Source organism: Convolutriloba macropyga, chromosome 1, assembly GCF_964194025.1.
Source record: "Convolutriloba macropyga chromosome 1, txConMacr16.3, whole genome shotgun sequence".
Taxonomy (NCBI): domain Eukaryota; kingdom Metazoa; phylum Xenacoelomorpha; order Acoela; family Convolutidae; genus Convolutriloba; species Convolutriloba macropyga.
This window is the reverse complement of record NC_134468.1, coordinates 5,198,547-5,221,335: the sequence shown is the minus strand read 5'-3', so window position 1 is coordinate 5,221,335 and position 22,789 is coordinate 5,198,547. Positions and strand designations below refer to the sequence as shown.

Below are 22,789 nucleotides of genomic sequence, written 5' to 3'. Positions count from 1 at the left end.
GACATATATTTTTGAAAATTCGGAAATGAACTCATTAAATTGATTGCATAGCAAGTTCAGTAACTTGATGCGGCTGTTAGGAAGGAATTAAATACTATGAAAGTAACTACGAAAAGAACTGGAATTAAAAATAATGCAAAGCAAGTCCAGTGACTTGATGCCTTTTATTATTAGTTTTCAAACGAAAACAAAAATTTGTCAGAGGCGCGACATATATTTTTGAAAATTCGGAAATGAACTTATCAAATTGATTGCATAGCAAGTTCAGTAACTTGATGCGGCTGTTAGGAAGGAATTAACTACTATGAAAGTAACTACGAAAAGAACTGGAATTAAAAATCATGCAAAGCAAGTCCAGTGACTTGATGCCTTTTATTATTAATTTTCAAACGAAAACAAAAATTTGTCAGAGGCGCGACATATATTACTGGAAATTCGGAAATGAACTTATCAAATTGATTGCATAGCAAGTTCAGTAACTTGATGCAGCTGTTAGGAAGGAATTAACTACTATGAGACTAACTACGAAAAGAACTGGAATTAAAAAAAGCAAAGCAAGTCCGGTGACTCGATGGCTTTTGTTATTAGTTTTCCAACGAAAACAAAAATTAGTCTGGGGCGCGACATAAACTTTTGAAAATTCGGAATTGAACTCATTAAAATGATTGCATAGCAAGTTCAGTAACTTGATGCGGCTGTTAGGAAGGAATTAACTACTATGAAAGTAACTACGAAAAGAACTGGAATTAAAAAAATGCAAAGCAAGTCCAGTGGCTCGATGCCTTTTTTTTATTAGTTTTTAAACAAAAACAATAATTTGTCAGAGGCGCGACATATATTTTTGAAAATTCGGAAATGAACTTATTAAATTGATTGCATAGCAAGTTCAGTAACCTGATGCGGCTGTTAGGAAGGAATTAACTACTATGAAAGTAACTACGAAAAGAACTGGAGTTAAAAATATTGCAAAGCAAGTCCAGTGACCTGATGCCTTCTATTATTAGATTTCAAACGAAAACAATAATTTGTCAGAGGCGCGACATATATTTTTGAAAATTCGGAATTGAACTCATTAAAATGATTGCATAGCAAGTTCAGTAATTTGATGCGGCTGTTAGGAAGGAATTAAATACTATGAGACTAACTACGAAAAGAACTGGAATTAAAAAAAGCAAGGCAAGTCCAGTGACTCCATGGCTTTTGTTATTAGTTTTCCAACGAAAACAAAAATTAGTCAGGGGCGCGACATAAACTTTTGAAAATTCGGAATTGAACTCATTAAAATGATTGCATAGCAAGTTCAGTAACTTGATGCGGCTGTTAGGAAGGAATTAAATACTATGAGACTAACTACGAAAAGAACTGGAATTAAAAAAATGCAAAGCAAGTCCAGTGACTCGATGCCTTTTTTCTCATTAGTTTTTAAACAAAAACAATAATTTGTCAGAGACGCGACATATGTTTTTGAAAATTCGGAAATGAACTCACTAAATTGATTGCATAGCAAGTTCAGTAACTTGATGCGGCTGTTAGGAAGGAATTAACTACTATGAAAGTAACTACGAAAAGAACTGGAATTAAAAAAATGCAAAGCAAGTCCAGTGACTCGATGCCTTTTTTCTTATTAGTTTTTAAACAAAAACAATAATTTGTCAGAGGCGCGACATATATTTTTGAAAATTCGGAAATGAACTCATTAAATTGATTGCATAGCAAGTTCAGTAACTTGATGCGGCTGTTAGGAAGGAATTAACTACTATGAAAGTAACTACGAAAAGAACTGGAATTAAAAATAATGCAAAGCAAGTCCAGTGACTTGATGCCTTTTATTATTAGTTTTCAAACGAAAACAATAATTTGTCAGAGGCGCGACATATATTTTTGAAAATTCGGAAATGAACTTATCAAATTGATTGCATAGCAAGTTCAGTAATTTGATGCGGCTGTTAGGAAGGAATTAACTACTATGAAAGTAACTAAGAAAAGAACTGGAATTAAAAATCATGCAAAGCAAGTCCATTGACTTGATGCCTTTTATTTTTAATTTTCAAACGAAAACAATAATTTGTCAGAGGCGCGACATATATTATTGGAAATTCGGAAATGAACTTATCAAATTGATTGCATAGCAAGTTCAGTAACTTGATGCAGCTGTTAGGAAGGAATTAACTACTATGAGACTAACTACGAAAAGAACTGGAATTAAAAAAAGCAAAGCAAGTCCAGTGACTCGATGGCTTTTGTTATTAGTTTTCCAACGAAAACAAAAATTAGTCAGGGGCGCGACATAAACTTTTGAAAATTCGGAATTGAACTCATTAAAATGATTGCATAGCAAGTTCAGTAACTTGATGCGGCTGTTAGGAAGGAATTAAATACTATGAGACTAACTACGAAAAGAACTGGAATTAAAAAAAAGCAAAGCAAGTCCAGTGACTCGATGGCTTTTGTTATTAGTTTTCCAACGAAAACAAAAATTAGTCAGGGTCGCGACATAAACTTTTGAAAATTCGGAATTGAACTCATTAAAATGATTGCATAGCAAGTTCAGTAACTTGATGCGGCTGTTAGGAAGGAATTAAATACTATGAGACTAACTACGAAAAGAACTGGAATTAAAAAAAAAGCAAAGCAAGTCCAGTGACTCAATGGCTTTTGTTATTAGTTTTCCAACGAAAACGAAAATTAGTCAGGGGCGCGACATAAACTTTTGAAAATTCGGAATTGAACTCATTAAAATGATTGCATAGCAAGTTCAGTAACTTGATGCGGCTGTTAGGAAGGAATTAAATACTATGAGACTAACTACGAAAAGAACTGGAATTAAAAAAAAGCAAAGCAAGTCCAGTGACTCGATGGCTTTTGTTATTAGTTTTCCAACGAAAACAAAAATTAGTCAGGGTCGCGACATAAACTTTTGAAAATTCGGAATTGAACTCATTAAAATGATTGCATAGCAAGTTCAGTAACTTGATGCAGCTGTTAGGAAGGAATTAAATACTAGGAGACTAACTACGAAAAGAACTGGAATTTAAAAAAAGCAAAGCAAGTCCAGTGACTCGATGGCTTTTGTTATTAGTTTTCCAACGAAAACAAAAATTAGTCAGGGGCGCGACATAAACTTTTGAAAATTCGGAATTGAACTCATTAAAATGATTGCATAGCAAGTTCAGTAACTTGATGCGGCTGTTAGGAAGGAATTAAATACTATGAGACTAACTACGAAAAGAACTGGAATTAAAAAAAAGCAAAGCAAGTCCAGTGACTCGATGCCTTTTGTTATTAGTTTTCCAACGAAAACAAAAATTAGTCAGGGGCGCGACATAAACTTTTGAAAATTCGGAATTGAACTCATTAAAATGATTGCATAGCAAGTTCAGTAACTTGATGCGGCTGTTAGGAAGGAATTAACTACTATGAGACTAACTACGAAAAGAACTGGAATTAAAAAGTTAAAGCAAGTCCAGTGACTCGATGGCTTTTGTTATTAGTTTTCCAACGAAAACAAAAATTAGTCAGGGGCGCGACATAAACTTTTGAAAATTCGGAATTGAACTCATTAAAATGATTGCATAGCAAGTTCAGTAACTTGATGCGGCTGTTAGGAAGGAATTAAATACTATGAGACTAACTACGAAAAGAACTGGAATTAAAAAAAAGCAAAGCAAGTCCAGTGACTCGATGCCTTTTGTTATTAGTTTTCCAACGAAAACGAAAATTAGTCAGGGGTGCGACATAACTTTTTGAAAATTCGGAATTGAACTCATTAAAATGATTGCATAGCAAGTTCAGTAACTTGATGCGGCTGTTAGGAAGGAATTAAATACTATGAAAGTAATTACAAAAAGAACTGGAATTAAAAAAATGCATAGCAACTTCAGTAACTTGATGCAGCTGTTAGGAAGGAATTAACTACTATGAGACTAACTACGAAAAGAACTGGAATTTAAAAAAAGCAAAGCAAGTCCAGTGACTCAATGCCTTTTGTTATTAGTTTTCCAACGAAAACAAAAATTAGTCAGGGGCGCGACATAAACTTTTGAAAATTCGGAATTGAACTCATTAAAATGATTGCATAGCAAGTTCAGTAACTTGATGCGGCTGTTAGGAAGGAATTAAATACTATGAAAAAAATTACGAAAAGAACTGGAATTAAAAAAATGCAAAGCAAGTCCAGTGACTTGATGCCTTTTTTATTATTAGTTTTCCAACGAAAACAAAAATTTCTCAGAGGCGCGACATGAATTTTTGAAAACTCGGAAATGAACTCATTAAATTGATTGCATAGCAAGTTCAGTAACTTGATGCGGCTGTTAGGAAGGAATTAAATACTATGAAAGTAATTACGAAAAGAACTGGAATTAAAAAAAGCAAAGCAAGTCCAGTGACTCAATGCCTTTTGTTATTAGTTTTCCAACGAAAACAAAAATTAGTCAGGGGCGCGACATAAACTTTTGAAAATTCGGAATTGAACTCATTAAAATGATTGCATAGCAAGTTCAGTAACTTGATGCGGCTGTTAGGAAGGAATTAAATACTATGAAAGTAACTACGAAAAGAACTGGAATTAAAAAAAATGCAAAGCAAGCCCAGTGACTTGATGCCTTTTTTCTTAGTTTTTAAATGAAAACATTAATTTTTTCATAGGCGGGACATAAGTTTTTGAAAACTCGGAAATGAACTCATTAAATTGATTGGATAGCAAGTTCAGTAACTTGATGCGGCTGTTAGGAAGGAATTAAATACTATGAAAGTAAATAGGAAAAGAACTGGAATTAAAAAAATGCAAAGCAAGTCCAGTGACTTGATGCCTTTTTTATTATTAGTTTTCCAACGAAAACAAAATTTTCTCAGAGGCGCGACATACATTTTTGAAAACTCGGAAATAAACTCATTAAATTGATTGCATAGCAAGCTCAGTAACTTGATGCGGCTGTTAGGAAGGAATTAAATACTATGAAAGTAATTACGAAAAGAACTGGAATTTAAAAAAGGCAAAGCAAGTCCATTGAATTGATGCCTTTTTCATTATTAGTTTTCCAACGAAAACAACAATTTTGTCATAGGCGCGACAAAAACTTTTGAAAATTCGGAAATGAACTCATTAAATTGATTGCATAGCAAGTTCAGCAACTTGATGCGGCTGTTAGGAAGGAATTAAATACTATGAAAGTAATTACAAAAAGAACTGGAATTTAAAAAAAGCAAAGCAAGTCCAGTGACTTGATGCCTTTTTTATTATTAGTTTTCCAACGAAAACAAAAATTTCTCAGAGGCGCGACATAAATTTTTGAAAACTCGGAAATGAACTCATTAAATTGATTGCATAGCAAGTTCAGTAGCTTGAAGCGGCTGTTAGGAAGGAATTAAATACTATGAAAGTAATTACGAAAAGAACTGGAATTAAAAAAATGCAAAGCAAGTCCAGTGACTTGACGCCTTTTTTATTATTAGTTTTCCAACGAAAACAAAAATTTTGTCATAGGCGCGACATAAACTATTGAAAATTTGGAAATGAACTCATTAAATGGATTGCATAGCAAGTTCAGTAACTTGATGCGGCTGTTAGGAAGGAATTAAATACTATAAAAGTAATTACAAAAAGAACTGGAACTAAAAAATGCAAAGCAAGTCCAGTGACTTGATGCCTTTTTTATTGTTAGTTTTCCAACGAAAACAAATATTTTGTCATAGGCGCGACATAAAATTTTGAAAATTCGGAAATGAACTCATTAAATTGATTGCATAGCGAGTTCAGTAACTTGATGCGGCTGTTAGGAAGGAATTAAATACTATGAAATTAATTACAAAAAAGAACTGGAATTAAAAAAAGCAAAGCAAGTCCAGTGACTTGATGCCTTTTTTATTATTAGTTTTCCAACAAAAACAAAAATTTCTCAGAGGCGCGACATAAATTTTTGAAAACTCGGAAATGAACTCATTAAATTGATTGCATAGCAAGTTCAGTAACTTGATGCGGCTGTTAGGAAGGAATTAAATACTATGAAAGTAATTACGAAAAGAACTGGAATTAAAAAAATGCAAAGCAAGTCCAGTGACTTGAAGCCTTTTTTATTATTAGTTTTCCAACGAAAACAAAAATTTTGTCATAGGCGCGACATAAACTTTTGAAAATTCGGAAATGAACTCATTAAATTGATTGCATAGCAAGTTCAGTAACTTGATGCGGCTGTTAGGAAGGAATTAAATACTATGAAAGTAATTACAAAAAGAACTGGAACTAAAAAAATGCAAAGCAAGTCCAGTGTCTTGATGCCTTTATTATTAGTTTTCCAACGAAAACAAAAATTTCTCAGAGGCGCGACATAAATTTTTGAAAACTCGGAAATCAACTCATTAAATTGATTGCATAGCAAGTTCAGTAACTTGATGCGGCTGTTAGGATGGAATTAAATACTATGAAAGTAATTACGAAAAGAACTGGAATTAAAAAAATGCAAAGCAAGTCCAGTGACTTGATGCCTTTTTTATTATTAGTTTTACAACGAAAACAATAATTTCTCAGAGGCGCGACATGAATTTTTGAAAACTCGGAAATGAACTCATTAAATTGATTGCATAGCAAGTTCAGTAACTTGATGCGGCTGTTAGGAAGGAATTAAATACAATGAAAGAAATTACGAAAAGAACTGGAATTAAAAAAATGCAAAGCAAGTCCAGTGACTTGATGTCTTTTTTATTATTAGTTTTCCAACGAAAACAAAAATTTCTCAGAGGCGCGACATGAATTTTTGAAAACTCGGAAATGAACTCATTAAATTGATTGCATAACAAGTTCAGTAACTTGATGCGGCTGTTAGGAAGGAATTAAATACTATGAAAGTAATTACGAAAAGAACTGGAATTAAAAAAAATGCAAAGCAAGTCCATTGACTTGATGCCCTTTTTATTATTAGTTTTCCAACGAAAACAAAATCTTCTCAGAGGCGTGACATAAATTTTTGAAAACTCGGAAATGAACTCATTAAATTGATTGCATAGCAAGTTCAGTAACTTGATGCGGCTGTTAGGAAGGAATTAAATACTATGAAAGTAATTACGAAAAGAACTGGAATTAAAAAAATGCAAAACAAGTCCAGTGACTTGATGCCTTTTTTATTATTAGTTTTCCAACGAAAACAAAAATTTTGTCAGAGGCGCGACATAAACTTTTGAAAACTCGGAAATGAACTCATTAAATTGATTGCATAGCAAGTTGAGTAACTTGATGCGGCTGTTAGGAAGGAATTAAATACTATGAAAGTAATTAAAAAAGAAATGGAATTAAAAAAATGCAAAGCAAGTCCAGTGACTTGATGCCTTTTTTATTATTAGTTTTCCAACGAAAACAAAAATTTCTCAGAGGCGCGACATGAATTTTTGAAAACTTGGAAATTAACTCATTAAATTGATTGCATAGCAAGTTCAGTAACTTGATGCGGCTGTTAGGAAGGAATTAAATACTATGAAAGTAATTACAAAAAGAACTGGAATTAAAAAAATGCAAAGCAAGTCCAGTGACTTGATGCCTTTTTTATTATTAGTTTTCCAACGAAAACAAAAATTTCTCAGAGGCGCGACATAAACTTTTGAAAACTCGGAAATGAACTCATTAAATTGATTGCATAGCAAGTTCAGTAACTTGATGCGGCTGTTAGGAAGGAATTAAATACTATGAAAGTAATTACGAAAAGAACTGGAATTAAAAAAAAGCAAAGCAAGTCCAGTGACTTGATGCAAAATGGAGCAGCTAAGTATCTATCAAGAGAAAAATCCGAAAGCATAGCCCTTTATTAACTAGTCAAACGATTACAAAGAGATCATTAAAATTTTAAGCTTTTTACCAAATAAGTCCAGCATACAGATATTAGGAATGCTCAGAAATTGAACACAATTTCACCATAAAACTTCTGTTCAATTGATGTGGTTTTCGTATTGAAAAATCCTTAAAGTGAAATACTTTACGGAGCGCAGTTACTGGAACAAGTTTTTTATTTGTGCCTTCAGAAACTGAGTAGAAGACGCCTTTAAATAGTCCAATTTTTTCAACAACATCAAAACTTCTAACGCTGGCCATTAGTTTGTCAGGGAAAGGACGATTGGGAATTTTTACAAAATACTCTATTTGGCCAAATTTTTCTTCATTTTCATCGAAGAAGTAAACATAGCAATTTCCCAGCCTGGATCTTCTGTAAGCTTCGCAATCAAAATAAACTTTTTTTATTGTCACCCGATAGAAAAATTTCCCATCAGGGTATTGTTTTCGTCCTTCTTTGACCGCTTCTGTCTCACGGAACTCATTGTCATAACATTCATCAGCGACGTTTGAGCATCCAACAAATTTGTCAAAAAGGGTTTTCAATTTCGGGTTAAAATTTCGGCCTCAAAACTCATAGCAGAGTAGCAGCAGAGGGGCCCAAATCTCCTGACCTGGTCTGCAAAATGTCTCAGACAATGTACATTGATAGTTTCAATTTTCTCATTTCCCATATGAACTGATACAATTTCCTCGCAAAATTCATTGAGAAGCTTTTCTGAAATATTAGTTGTAGCTTCTCAGCTGGATTCTAACAGCAGACGGATACCAAAAACCAATTTCGAAAGATGCGAGAACAAAAAAGAGGGAATTCTGTTCATAAATACAATAGGACTTATATAAAAAAACCAATTGAAGTGTTCGTTCGCTTTGAACTGAGGCATATCGTCAAGAGACCTGATCTTTCTTGAAAACGCGACCATTTCTCTAGGGCAGCACATGTTAGAAACAACAATGTCAATTTTGATTTTTTCTTCAGTGTTCAGTTCTTTAAAGCAGAGCCGCAGAAGGTCAGGGAAAACACCGAGTAACGCACAGTGCATATAATCAATTGGCGCGGTAAGTGGAAGGCCATCAATTATTGAGGAAAAAGCACTTCTACCTTTAAAACCAACAACATTATAGAGCGTATCAGCTTCAAAAACTTCGGTTAATTTTTTGAAGTTATTATTTACTGATTGTTCCCGTACATCACCACACTGGTCCGATGGATAATAGGAATGGGTTTTTCCTATCGTTTTTCCGGGCACAGTGCAATAATGGCATCCGTAATAGCCATTGAACTTGAACATATTGAGAATATGGCTTTTCGCGCCAAGATCAGATACTAACAGCCGAACTTTAAAGGATACACTGATAGTACAATTATCAACGCTGTCATAAACCTCTACAGAAGATAGCAGTTCTCCCTTCACAAACGGAACAATTTCAAACCAATCAGGTTGACCTCCACCAACGAATAGCGCTACCAGAACAATATTTTTCTGGGACATCCTAAGACGAGGGGGCAAATTGGCAATTTGAACCCAAATGGGCCACAAATCTTTCCTCATGGTTGATTTTTTGATTTTGACTCCGTCAGAAAAAAAAACTAAACTGATTTTGATTGCACCGTTGTTGTCTTTTTTCACAAAAGGAAAGACATTGGAGTTGAAATCTGAGTTTGGCTCCCTTTGTCGATTTACTGAATGTTTGAAAATAGCTTGCAAATTTTTCTGAACCAAAAAGCGCAATTGAAATCTGAAGTTCAGTACACAAAAAGAATAGCGCTCTTTTTTGCGAAAGCAACGTATCTGCTCTTGAAAATTCTGTTTGATTTTCTTAATACGAGAGTAACCAGAAGGAAAACAATTATCAGATGGAAGAAAAGCTTTTATCAAACTGTGAACAGAAGAAGCACACACATCCGAGAGATTAAACCGAGAACACAATAAATCAGTCAAGATAGCAGCTTCTTCAGCTGTTAGTTCGCTACCGTCAAAAAGTTTTTCTGTTACCGAACTCGATGTTTCTTCAATACAATGGGAAAAACAAATCTCGGAGTCTGATAGATCGGGCATATCCGGAGGCACTTCCAAATCCTCCCCGGCTCCACCAGATTTTTCTAAAGAGGGGTAAACAATGTTTGGTACGGGAAATATCCCCTTTATTGAAGGAGAAAACTTTTCGCTGCCTACATCACATTCAGAATCTGTTAAAACATAACTACTTGTTGGAGACTCATCTTCAGACTCTTGGACAGATTCGGTGTCAACACATGACATAGATGACTCATCAGAAGCGATTTTGGGTGAATTTGGACTGTACTTAGAGGACTACTTGTAACAGCGTTAAATATTTCGATCAATTCACGTCCCCTGATTCTTCTTTTCTTAAGTACAGGCTCTTCAGTAATGTATACAGGACTTTCAACAGTTTCAGATCTTAAACTCAAGAGTTCTTCGTCAGCAAGATCAGTTATTAGGTCACCAAGCAGCAAATCAAAGGTAACTTCGAATAATAAGTTATCAGTTTTCGAGATTTCGCAAGTCCTGCAGAGACAACTGTTGAATTCAAAGAATTCGGGGCCGTATTTTACGAACAACTCGTCACCAGGGCTTATGGGTCGTTTCACTTTCAATTGAACTATGCCAGAATCACTTGTGAAATCGTACTCACAATTTGGAGTACAGTCAGAATTCACAAACCTTACGGGTCCCAGCAAAAGCAGTTGCTCTCCGGTACGTTCGGAAGACATTACGGATAGATCAGTAGCAACTCCATCAGGTATCGCGGCAACAAAACCCACAGGATTTCTCCTCATAACAGCTGGGGGTCTTAAAATAGTTTTCCCTTTGTATATGAGCCGATAACCACCAAAACGATCATGCTGGATTTCAAAATTGGGAGAGAGTTCTTTGTAAGACCTAGTAAAAGCATCATACCTGTTTTTCCACTTGGCTTCTTTCTTTAATTTCCGCTCAAAAATTGTTTCCAGCAAAGGTTCAATGGTCTTCATCGCGGGCCGGTCTGGCGTTTCAACCAATCTTTGAACAGCAAACAAATCGCATTGCGCCAAAACCAATCATTCTACTTTTTTTTGGCAGCATTACTTCTAAAAAAACAGGAGAAATGGTAATGTCGAGTTTCAAATTTTTTAAAACATAATTTCAAAAAAAAACGGAAACCATCAAAGAGTTTTTAGTTAAAAATGACGAAGATTGCCTTTGGGACTCAGTTGAATGAAAACAAAAACAAAACCAATTAAATTAAGAAAACTTTCCGAACAGACAAATAGTACACAACGTTTAAGTCGAACTTATAACCGCAACATAACTAACTCAAAATTTTTACCTTTACGGCCTTTAAATACAAGGCCCCTGAAGCAACATTTTGAAATCTCAGAGAGAGGAAACACTGGAATGAACAAAGTAGGGGGTAGTAATTTGGTGAACACAAAAAGCCAACTAAACGACTGATACTTCATCATTATCTCTAGAGATTCAAATAATAAAAGCAAAAACAAAAACAAGAGGAAGAGGGATTTTTCGTTTCGTATCAGTTTACTTTAAATTCTCTGATCCTTTTGGATTTCTTATTGATACGCTAATTGCTCATGCTCATTGCTACGGTCTCCATCGTAGTAGTTGCTTACAGTTGTCGCTGCATTGTTATCTAAATAATTTCCGCTATCACCGTCACAAGTGTTAGATGTTCCAATATTGCCACCCTGATCACCACTACGGCGTTCGATTGATTTGATTTCGTTTGCCCTATTGTTTACGCTCACCTTGGCCAGCTCGTACATGTGGACCCACTTGTTATCAAACTTCAACCGGAACAGATCTAAATCCCAAAAAAAGTCATCGAAAAAGTAATATAAAAGATAAAAAGTAAATAGTAAAAAGATAAAAGTTCAAGACTAATGGAATGCAGATTAGTGTTCGGAACAATTATTCACCAACTTAGTCTACTGAATTACAGAAACTTTCTTGTGCTCACGGTACGCAAACCTTTGAAAAACTCCTTCCTATCTGGGGAGAAGTCAGTTCGAGTGACTGCCCCTGCCTCTGTTTTTCCTTAGGGGACAGCATGTGGAGTTTAATCTCTTCTGTTGTCCACAGAATTTTGCAAGCATTTCTGCCAATGAGTTGTGGTGTTGAACCACCTACTTGTGCCAGGTCTTTCCCTGTTCCTGGTCCAGTTGTTATGGGAAGCAATGGATTATCACTCTCCGGAAAGCTTTTAGCTTTTGGAAGCAGGACACCCAGTTTTGAGACCTCCGCCGTCTAAAGAAATCAATACCAAACTCTCATGTCTCAGCTAATAAAAAAAGCAAAATAATCTCAACAGCACGTAAGTAAAATCAAAAAACCAGCCAACATCATAATGAGATAAATTTCGTACTAACCAATTGCTTAACAGCATTCGTTGAGATCTGAATTTCTCGGTAATTGCGATTGGAAATCGCCTTAAGTTCCGGTCGTAATTCACTCATGCAACTGATGATCAACTGCGCGGCCTCCATGATTTTGTCCGCCGCCGTCAAACCAATCGGGTTGACCTCCACCAACGAATAGCGCTGCCAGAACAATTTTTTTTCTGGGACATCCTAAGACGAGGGGGCAAATCGGCAATTTGAACCCAAATGGGCCACAATTCTTTCCTCATGGTGGATTTTTTGATGCTGACTCCGTCAGAGAAAAAAACTAAACTGATTTTGATTGCACCGTTGTTGTCTTGTTTCACAACAGGAAAGACATTGGAGTTGAAATCTGAGTTTGGCTCCCTTTGTCGATCTACTGAATGTTTGAAAATGGCTTGCAAATTTTTCTGAACCAAAAAGCGCAATTGAAATCTGAAGTTCAGTACACAAAAAGAATAGCGCTCTTTTTTGCGAAAGCAGCGTATCTGCTCTTGAAAAATCTGTTTGATTTTCTTAATATGAAAGTATCCAGAAGGAAAACAATTATCAGATGGAAGAAAAGCTTTTATCAAACTTTGAACAGAAGAAGCACACACATCCGAGAGATTAAACCGAGAACACAATAAATCAGTCAAGATAGCAGCTTCTTCAGCTGTTAGTTCGCTACCGTCAAAAAGTTTTTCTGTTACCGAACTCGATGTTTCTTCAATACAATGGGAAAAAGAAATCTCGGAGTCTGATAGATCGGGCATATCCGGAGGCACTTCCAAATCCTCCCCGGCTCCACCAGATTTTTCTAAAGAGGGGTAAACAATGTTTGGTACGGGAAATATCCCCTTGATTGAAGGAGAAAACTTTCCGCTGCCTACAACACAGTCAGAATCTGTTAAAACATAACTACTTGTTGGAGACTCATCTTCAGACTCTTGGACAGATTCGGTGTCAGCACATGACATAGATGACTCATCAGAATCGATTTTGGGTGAATTTTCTGTACTTAGAGGACTACTTGTAACAGCGTTAAATATTTCGTTCAATTCACGACACCTGATTCTTCTTTTCTTAAGTACAGGCTCTTCAGTAATGTATACAGGACTTTCCACAGTTTCAGATCTTAAACTCAAGAGTTCTTCGTCAGCAAGATCAGTTATTAGGTCACCAAGCAGCAAATCAAAGGTAACTTCGAATAATAAGTTATCAGTTTTTGAGATTTCGCAAGTCCTGCAGAGAAAACTATTGAATTCGAAGAATTCGGGGCCGTATTTTACGAACAACTCGTCACCAGGGCTTATGCGTCGTTTCACTTTCAATTGAACTATGCCAGAATCACTTGTGAAATTGTACTCACAATTTGGAGTACAGTCAGAATTCACAAACCTTACGGGTCCCAGCAAAAGCAGTTGCTCTCCGGTACGTTCGGAAGACATTACGGATAGATCAGTAACAACTCCATCAGGTATCGCGGCAACAAAACCCACAGGATTTCTCCTCATAACAGCTGGGGGTCTTAAAATAGTTTTCCTTTTGTATATGAGCAGATAACCACCAAAACGATCATGCTGGATTTCAAAATTGGGAGAGAGTTCTTTGTAAGACCTAGTAATAGCATCATACGTGTTTTTCCACTTGGCTTCTTTCTTTAATTTCCGCTCAAAAATTTTTTCCAGCATAGGTACAATGGTCTTCATCGCGGGCCGGTCTGGCGTTTCAACCAATCTTTGAACAGCAAACAAATCGCATTGCGCCAAAATCGACTATTCTAATTTTTTTGGCAGCATTACTTCTAAAAAAACAGGAGAAATGGTAGTGTCGAGTTTCAAATTTTTTAAAACATAATTTCAAAAAAAAACGGAAACCATCAAAGAGCTTTTAGTTAAAAATGACGAAGATTGCCTTTGGGACTCAGTTGAATGAAAACAAAAACAAAACCAATTAAATTAAGAAAACTTTCCGAACAGACAAATAGTACACAACGTTTAAGTCGAACTTATAACCGCAACGTAACTAACTCAAAATTTTTAACTTTACCGCCTTTAAATACAAGGCACCTGAAGCAACATTTTGAAATCTCAGAGAGAGGAAACACTGGAATGAACAAAGTAGGGGGTAGTAATTTGGTGAACACAAAAAAGCCAACTAAACGACTGATACTTCATCATTATCTCTAGAGATTCAAATAATAAAAGCAAAAACAAAAACAAGAGGAAGAGGGATTTTTCGTTTCGTATCAGTTTACTTTAAATTCTCTGATCCTTTTGGATTTCTTATTGATACGCTAATTGCTCATGCTCATTGCTACGGTCTCCATCGTTGTAGTTGCTTACAGTTGTCGCTGCATTGTTATCTAAATAATTTCCGCTATCACCGTCACAAGTGTCAGATGTTCCAATATTGCCACCCTGATCACCACTACGGCGTTCGATTGATTTGATTTCGTTTGCCCTATTGTTTACGCTCACCTTGGCCAGCTCGTACATGTGGACCCACTTGTTATCAAACTTCAACCGGAACAGATCTAAATCCCAAAAATGTCATCAAAAAAGTAATATAAAAGATAAAAAGTAAATAGTAAAAAGATAAAAGTTCAAGACTAATGGAATGCAGATTAGTGTTCGGAACAATTATTCACCAACTTAGTCTACTGAATTACAGAAACTTTCTTGTGCTCACGGTACGCAAACCTTTGAAAAGCTCCTTCCTAACTGGGGAGAAGTCAGTTCGAGTGACTGCCCCCTGCCTCTGTTTTTCCTTAGGGGACAGCATGTGGAGTTTAATCTCTTCTGTTGTCCACAGAAGTTTGCAAGCATTTCTGCCAATGAGTTGTGGTGTTGAACCAACTTCTAGTGCCAGTGTTATGGGAAGCAATGGATTATCACTCTCCGGAAAGCTTTTAGCTTTTGGAAGCAGGACACCCAGTTTTGAGACCTCCGCCGTCTAAAGAAATCAATACCAAAATCTCATGTCTAAGCTAATAAAAAAAGCAAAATAATCTCAACAGCACGCAAGTAAAATCATAAAACCAGCCAACATCATAATGAGATAAATTTCGTACTAACCAATTGCTTAACAGTATTCGTTGAGATCTGAATTTCTCGGTAATTGCGATTGGAAATCGCCTTAAGTTCCGGTCGTAATTCACTCATGCAATTGATGATCAACTGCGCGGCCTCCATGATTTTGTCCGCTGCCGCCTTTATTGAATCTGACTCCTCACGATCAATTTTTCGTTGCTTTAATTCCGTTGCCTCGCCAGGGTTTATTGTTTTTGCCCTTTTGACTTTTTTGCAGTTTCCGGGAGTCGACGAAACTATCTTCGGCGCAGCAGGATCGACTGACTCGGCTTCACAATTTTTCTTAAAACAAGAAACTTTCTATCCAAAAAAAATTTCAGCTTGAAATACAATCAAATTAAACCTGAGTTTTTGCTATCACGCTGCAATCCGGTTCTTCATTCTCTTGAATCTCACTTAGGGTTTTTCAAACGTCTTGAGGATCCAGCAACACAAAAGGTTGAGAATGAGGACTCTGCTCAGCATCATTGACCTCTTCTCCGTGGGGAGCGACGTTTTCGTTGCCACTCTTTTGAGCTAATTCCAACTTCCGTCGGGAACCTTGTGGCCCAACGTTTTGACTGATCAAGATTTGGTCAATATCTTCGTAAACAGTTAAGTCTGGATCTACCGGCACGTTTATTAGAGGCTGAAAGCTCGTATTTCCTTCAGCGTCTTTTATTTGAACGCGCGCGTCTCTCATGTGCTCATAACAAAATCTCTCATGTCCAACTGCAAGAACTAATGCCGTCCACACATATGACTTGGTTTTAGGATTCTTTTTGATCCATTTTATGTTCACATAATCATCCCGCTAGAAAAACGTTTCTTTAGAAAAATTCATTTAAGTAAATTTTGATTCAAAGAAACTCTCACTTTTATGTAGCGACGCTCTCGTATCTCCATGCAAATAGAATCACATCGTGACCAAAATACGCTGCATTTTTGATCTTTGAAGTACACCAACCAAAACTTGTTTTGGAGTTGCTGCTTGATGATCTCTAAAGCTTCTGCTGCTAGTTTTCTATCGTTCGCACTTAGTCCCCGATTACTTCTTTGTGGTCTACTTTCTTGCGACTAAAAAACCATTTAGAAAAATAGCAAAACTACAATAATAATGGTAGTGATAATAAAAAAATTGTATAGTGATAATAGAAATTAGCCGCAATAAATTTGTAGATCTGTAGTCTCAAAAAAAACAGACCAAAAAAATTGTCTTTTCATTGAAGGCTGATATGTTATATTTTGATAAAAACCTGTATAAGTTATTGCTGCCTATATTAGCTGCTCTCAAATAACCTTCATTTAGTGTGACACACACCCATTTGACCTTATCTCTAAATTAAAGTAAGTAACAGTCATTTTCAAAGTGAGGAAGTCATTTTTGCGAGTGAGGTAAATCAAGTGTGACCAAAAACTTAATCACGCGAATGAGCAAAAAAACTAGCTCCACTAAGATCAAAAAATGACGTCACACACGCACTTTAGTTGAAATTGCATGAACTAATGAACAAAAAGCAAATTTGAAGTGGTTGTGACGTCATATGGTCGTAACAAAATTGCGACGACGAAATAAAAAAAGCCCAATAATAGCCCCAGCAATCGCTTTGCGGCTGTTAAGAAGAAAATGAACGTTCGGCCTTCACTCAGCGGACAGTGGAGCAAGCGTCATCAGGAAATTAATGTTATTTGTAAAACCAAATTATTTATAAAACTATAGCAGGTAATTTTTTTTCCGCCTGGTGAACGCACGAAAGTCTGGACATTTAATATTTCACAAAAAAGGGACCATTTCAAGCCCAGTTGTTTTATAGCTTTATAACGACCCAACAAATGGCAACAAATCAGAACCGTATCTAAATATAAAGACACACACACACACATATATATATATCTATAATATATATATATATATATATATATATATATATATATATATATATATATATATATATATTAGTAAATACTAAAACGTAACAAAATTAAATAAAAACTAACATTGGCTGCGTCTTCCTGAGCATTGCCTAAATTGTCTTCCCGAGCATTGCCATTTTCTTCGTATAAATGTACTGGCTGATAACTCGTAGAAATTTCTCCACCATCAAAATGATAACTACTAGAAATTGGTCGTCCTTCGAACTGATAACTACCAGAATTTATTACGACTGCAGGCTGATAAGTACTATTTGCTGGACTTGAACTGACATACTCGTTTGGTGCCGCATTATTACTTTCTGGTGTAGCTGGAATTTGTTGAACGATTCGTACTCTTTTTGACTCTTGTGACATTTTTGAATAACTGCGTTGAGTATTTCTAGCGCACAAGCTGATTCAAGACAATATCTGAAATAAAATTAGCTTAAAGGTAATTAGTCTTTTTTTGACCGCTATGAACAACATTATTTTCATTTCGTAACTGACGATCACATCAGAGACATTAGGCAGCGTCTCTGGCAGTTTCTGAACACTGCACGTGGATCTGGAACGGAGGTGCCACGGTGGCTGGTGGTGAGACTTGATAGCCATTGCGTGTAGAGACCCGACAGGTTGTTAGCTAAGCTCGAAACGGTGCAGACAGAGATTCCATATTTAACAAACAGATAGTTTCCCCCAAAGAATTGTTGGGGGGGGGGGGGTTGGGAGAAGTAGAAGACTGAATGACTACCGGAAGATTAAATTCAATTCCGGAAGATTGAATTACAGATTGAGTTACAACAATTAACACCACTCATTAGCACCACTCATTAACACCACTCATGTACATAGTTATGGCTCAGTTAATTCTATTGATAATTGTGCTGCGATGAGATCGCTCTCTCCGGCTAACGACTTTCAGCTCATTTTCTCCAGACTAATTGAATTGATCAAAACCAGCCAATACACCAGCTCCAGCCGCTCCCCTCAAAATGATAGCTCCGGCTCCCTTCATCATGGACATGATTCCTTCATTCTTCATAATCTGCATCGCACGGTCAATTGATCGCTTATACTTGACAGCTTGTCCAGATGTCATCATCATCATTGTCCAGATGTCGTCTAATGGTATCTATGGGTCCTGCAGTCACCGTCACACCGTATCCCAAGCAGAAGGACAGCAATAAGTTGGCGTTCTCTCCCAAGAAGTTCTCCCAATTTGGCGTTCTCTTCAATGTATCGTACAAGCCGAAGTCACCGCTAGCAATGTTCTTATTGAAGTTGACTACGTAAGGATCTTTTTTGTTGGGTTTGAAGAGAGCTTAAATCGCAAAATTAAGAGTTTGCGTTGGAAAGTATCTAATACAATCAATAACGGAATCAATAACTTCCAGACACAATCAATAACTTCAATAACTTCATAAGACAGACACAATCAATAACGCAATCAATAACTTCCAGACACAATCAATAACTTCCTTAACTCGACAATTTCAGCTGTTCAAAATTTTCATTCGAATTATTACGTTTTAAAGATGATATTTCGGTAAATTCGGTAAATGATATTGTAAATTCGGTATATAAATTTTAAAATCTTTAGCGGGTCGATCAATTAATTAAACGGAAATTTCCGTTCAATTTTAGCGGCGGCCGTTCAAAATTTTCCGTTCAATTAATAAATGATTAGATATAAATTATAACTTTGCAGCTCAAACTTGCAAAATGCACACCTTTGGTAACTCTTGCGCTGGTGTAATAAAGTCTATTTAGTTAAGTCAAACTAGTTATAAATCAGACGCGGTTATAAATACGCACGTCTGCAAGGCTCAATCGTGAAGTTGTTATAACCATGTAAGTTATTGCCACTAACCAGCCGTCAGTACCACAATACGTGTGTGTATTCGATTCAGTTTATTGATTAAACACATACAAACTATCTCAACGCGAACGCAAGTTTGAATCGGTAAAAGAAACGTAAGAATTGAAGATTATTGACACAATCATCATAAGACTCATAAGACACAATCAATAACTTGATAAGACACAATCAATAACTTCCAGCTTTGATCATCTCATCTTGGTTCTGTAAAAGCAATTTGACTCTTTCGATGGGAGTAGCAGCTGTCTTTGATATTATTGCAGCAGCTCCGGCAAGGGCGAAATCTTCGAAAAAAGAAAGCTTGGGCTTTCCAGTTTGACTAGCAGCTGTGAGAAGCATATTGACTGACTAGGTTTGCTGTTTAAATCGTTACTTTCTTCTTTTGACGACAGTAATATTGCTTCTGAACCCTGTTGGAACTGTTTCATTTTTACCTAAACTTGAATATCCAATTCTATCATTCAAATTATATTAATCTTTGTTTTTGTTAGCTTAAGGTGTGTTTCCCGTTATACCCCCCACTACCTTTCCCCCCTTATGGTATAACCAACACGAGTGAGGGAGTACGTCATAAGCACTAAATTTTGATCACGTGTATAACATCCCCCCCCCCCTTATGGTATAATTAACACGAGTGAGGGAGTACGTTATGAGCACTAAATTTTGATAACGTGTATAACATGATTAAATGGAACAGTTCCTCCTGATTAAATGGAACACATGATTAAATGGAACAGTTCTGTTAAATATGGTCGATCCCGATCCAAATGCGATAAATGATAAGCAAATTAGAACAACATTAGAATAAGAGAATAAGTGAATAAGCGAACAATTGAACAAATTGCAGCAAAAAGCACAAGACATGGGCAATCTCTACCACCCTGGATAAGCTCAATTAAATCAATTTTAATTGAATGCCTGAATACCCCGAAGAAATTACTGCAAAAGTCCCACCAGCTATCGAAGAAATCAAGTAACAAGATTACAGATTTGTTTTGACAGACAATTCAAAAAATCGACAGAATCGAATATCAAGAGTGCAATTCCCAACGATCTCAAATTTATGAAGAAAAACTAAAGCTCACGCCACTTACTTCATAAGCCAACATAAGAATAATGCAAAGCCGACAGAATAAGAATCTATGCTAAGCGATTTTTTCCATTTAGTTTTCAGTCCGAAAAAAGCCAGATTTCAGAGTCTCGAAGAACTTAGTACAAGAAATTTTTTCAAGATCCCGATCCAAATGCGATAAATGATAAGCAAATTGGAACAACATTAGAATAAGAGAATAAGAGAAGATCATTAAGAGCACGATTTAAGAGCAATTAGAATAAGCAACGGTTAATGACGATTAAAACGAAAGTAACCACGTAATCCAGTAAACAAAAAAAAGAAAAACAAAGAAGTAAAAGTACCGTCAACAACTAATTCAAGTGAACAACTGAAGATGATGATGATTTTGTAGATGACTTTACGCTTGTTGACCCCGACTTTGATCCCGAAGACTTTGACCCCAACTTTGATCCCGAAGACTTTGACCCCGACTTTGATCCCGACGACTTTGACCCCGACTCACACCTCAATCTCAAACTAACAGAATTATGAACCCTTTGATGATGTCTCTTTAAATTCGCAGAATAGATAGTTTTGAACGGGCAAAGATCATATTTCGTAGGCCTGATGCTTTTTTGATGAACGCGGGCAACGTGCCTTGCAGTGATATACTGCGCACGTGATTCATACTCACAAAACCCGCATTCAAATCGCCTCCCCTTGCGTTCATTCACCACCACTACACTACTCGCAGGTGCCCGTCTTCTGCGCAAATTGCGTACAAGATCCATTCGTTCGTTATCGATATCGAACACCTTCCTTACTGTTAGAATTCCATGGCACAACTTCTCTTTCGGATCCGCAACTACAAACATAAGTTCCTGCCTGCATTTCATAATCGACTCGTGTAACTCAACCGTAATAACAACCTGTTCCATCTTCTTGATACACAATTCAATCAAATCAAAGTCAGTTCAACAAACACAAATATCAATTACAAGTCTCAATCAATTCTGAAATACACAACATATGAAGACCATTGAGTCTACTATTCAAACACAGGAAAAAGGATAACATAAATACACTGGTGCATTCACATCAATCAGGTAGAAACGGCGGAGGTCGGTGGAGGTCGGCGGAGGTCGGTGGAGGTCGGCGGAGGTCGGTGGAAGTCGGCGGAGGTCGGAAGTCGGTGGAAGTCGGCGGAGGTCGGAAGTCGGTGGAAGTCGGCGGAGGTCGGTGGAAGTCAGCGGAGGTCGGAAGTTGGTGGAAGTCGGCGGAGGCCGGTGGAGGTCGGTGGAAGTCGGCGGATGTCGGAAGTCGGCGGAAGTCCGTGGAAGTCGATGTGTCAGTTAATTGTAGTGTAGTTCGTAGAAGTTCAGCTAGAATGCAGCTCCGGGAATCGACACGTTGAAAATTTCATGCATGATATCAGTCATTCGAAATTTTCAAAATTTGCTATGTACAGTCTGTTAGTTCTTCGTATGTACAGTCTGATCTGAGACATTCTGTGCAGTGTTAACCAATAATGTAAATGATGCTGCGAAGAAAAAAAACAGACTGGGATGTTTCTTAATCGACTCTGGGCAGACTGGCAAAAGTATTTATACTGCTATTTGTCTGGTACAGTAATGGTTACAATTGAAAATCAATTGTACAGCGCTGAAACCCACTGCGACCAAAGTCCGGGTACCTGCTTTCGTGTCCATATTTCTTTACTCTTTCACGGGCTATCAGCTGTTATCCAGCAGAAATAATAAGAAAATCAGAAACAGAGACTTGACAATTGCACTGATTGCTTCTACCGTTTACTGGTTTTTGTGCTGGCTTCCCAATACATTTCTTGCGGTGAGTTGTCGCCTTAGATTTATTCAGTGCCTCGCTGTTTTCACAAAGAAAAGGCAGTGGAGTGGTAACAACACGTGAACACTTCAGAGTATTTTGTGGTGACAGTGCCCAACAATTACCAGCCACCGCTCCTAGCAAATAAATTGGACCAATTGGTCCATTTTGCATATTCAATTCCAAGAAAATTATTTTAAACACACTTAAAAGGGGCCTAGCAGTGAGGAAAACGGCGGCAAAAAACGATTATTCTAATTGGTTTGTACTTATTAAACAATAGATTTAAAAGAAAAACATTACAATTGGTATACTTTACAACACCTTTGTCGCAAAATCCCCCCAAAAAAGCGCAATATTAACAAGAAGGCTCGCGTAAAACTGTACGCGGCACAAAATGTTCTCACAATTGCATTTGAAAGCAAGCAATGCAACAAACAACGCTTCGGTTCCCGCTTAATCTTTTGTTCCAAAATTTTTGGCCAAGATAACCCTACATCTCTAAATCATTTAATTCTGCTCATTAAAACATTATATTTCTGACGAATGCTGATGAGAAAACAAATGATGAGAAAACAAATTCGTCATTTTCTTTATCAAGCTGTCAATTTTAGTGGCAGTATAAATAGCTAAAAAAAAATTACACCGAAGCAATCTTACGTGCAAGGCTACTGGTAAAAGTTTGAAACAAAACTTCAAGACTCCAAATAGGCAACAGTGCGAAGAAGTCAGGATCTAGAAAACCTTTCAAGAAGTCGATCTAAAAAGATCTCAACTAGTAAACGCTCATGCGTGAAAAAATGTTGCTATACAAGGTCAAGAAGTTTAT

The 22,789-nt window shown here is 36.6% G+C and overlaps 2 protein-coding genes across 2 annotated transcripts in view; both read left to right on the top strand.

The window, feature by feature from the left end:
- The window catches only part of LOC142344976 (uncharacterized), a 47,667-nt gene that overhangs the window by 12,417 nt on the left and 12,461 nt on the right, over nucleotides 1-22,789 (top strand). The window lies entirely within an intron of this gene.
- Nucleotides 861-22,789, top strand: part of LOC142344966 (small ribosomal subunit protein uS2m-like) — a 73,465-nt gene continuing 51,536 nt past the window's right edge. Inside the window, exon 1 of the mRNA XM_075397053.1 lies at nucleotides 861-870. The gene's annotated coding sequence lies outside the window, so the exon portion shown is untranslated. The remainder of the gene's footprint in view (nucleotides 871-22,789) is intronic.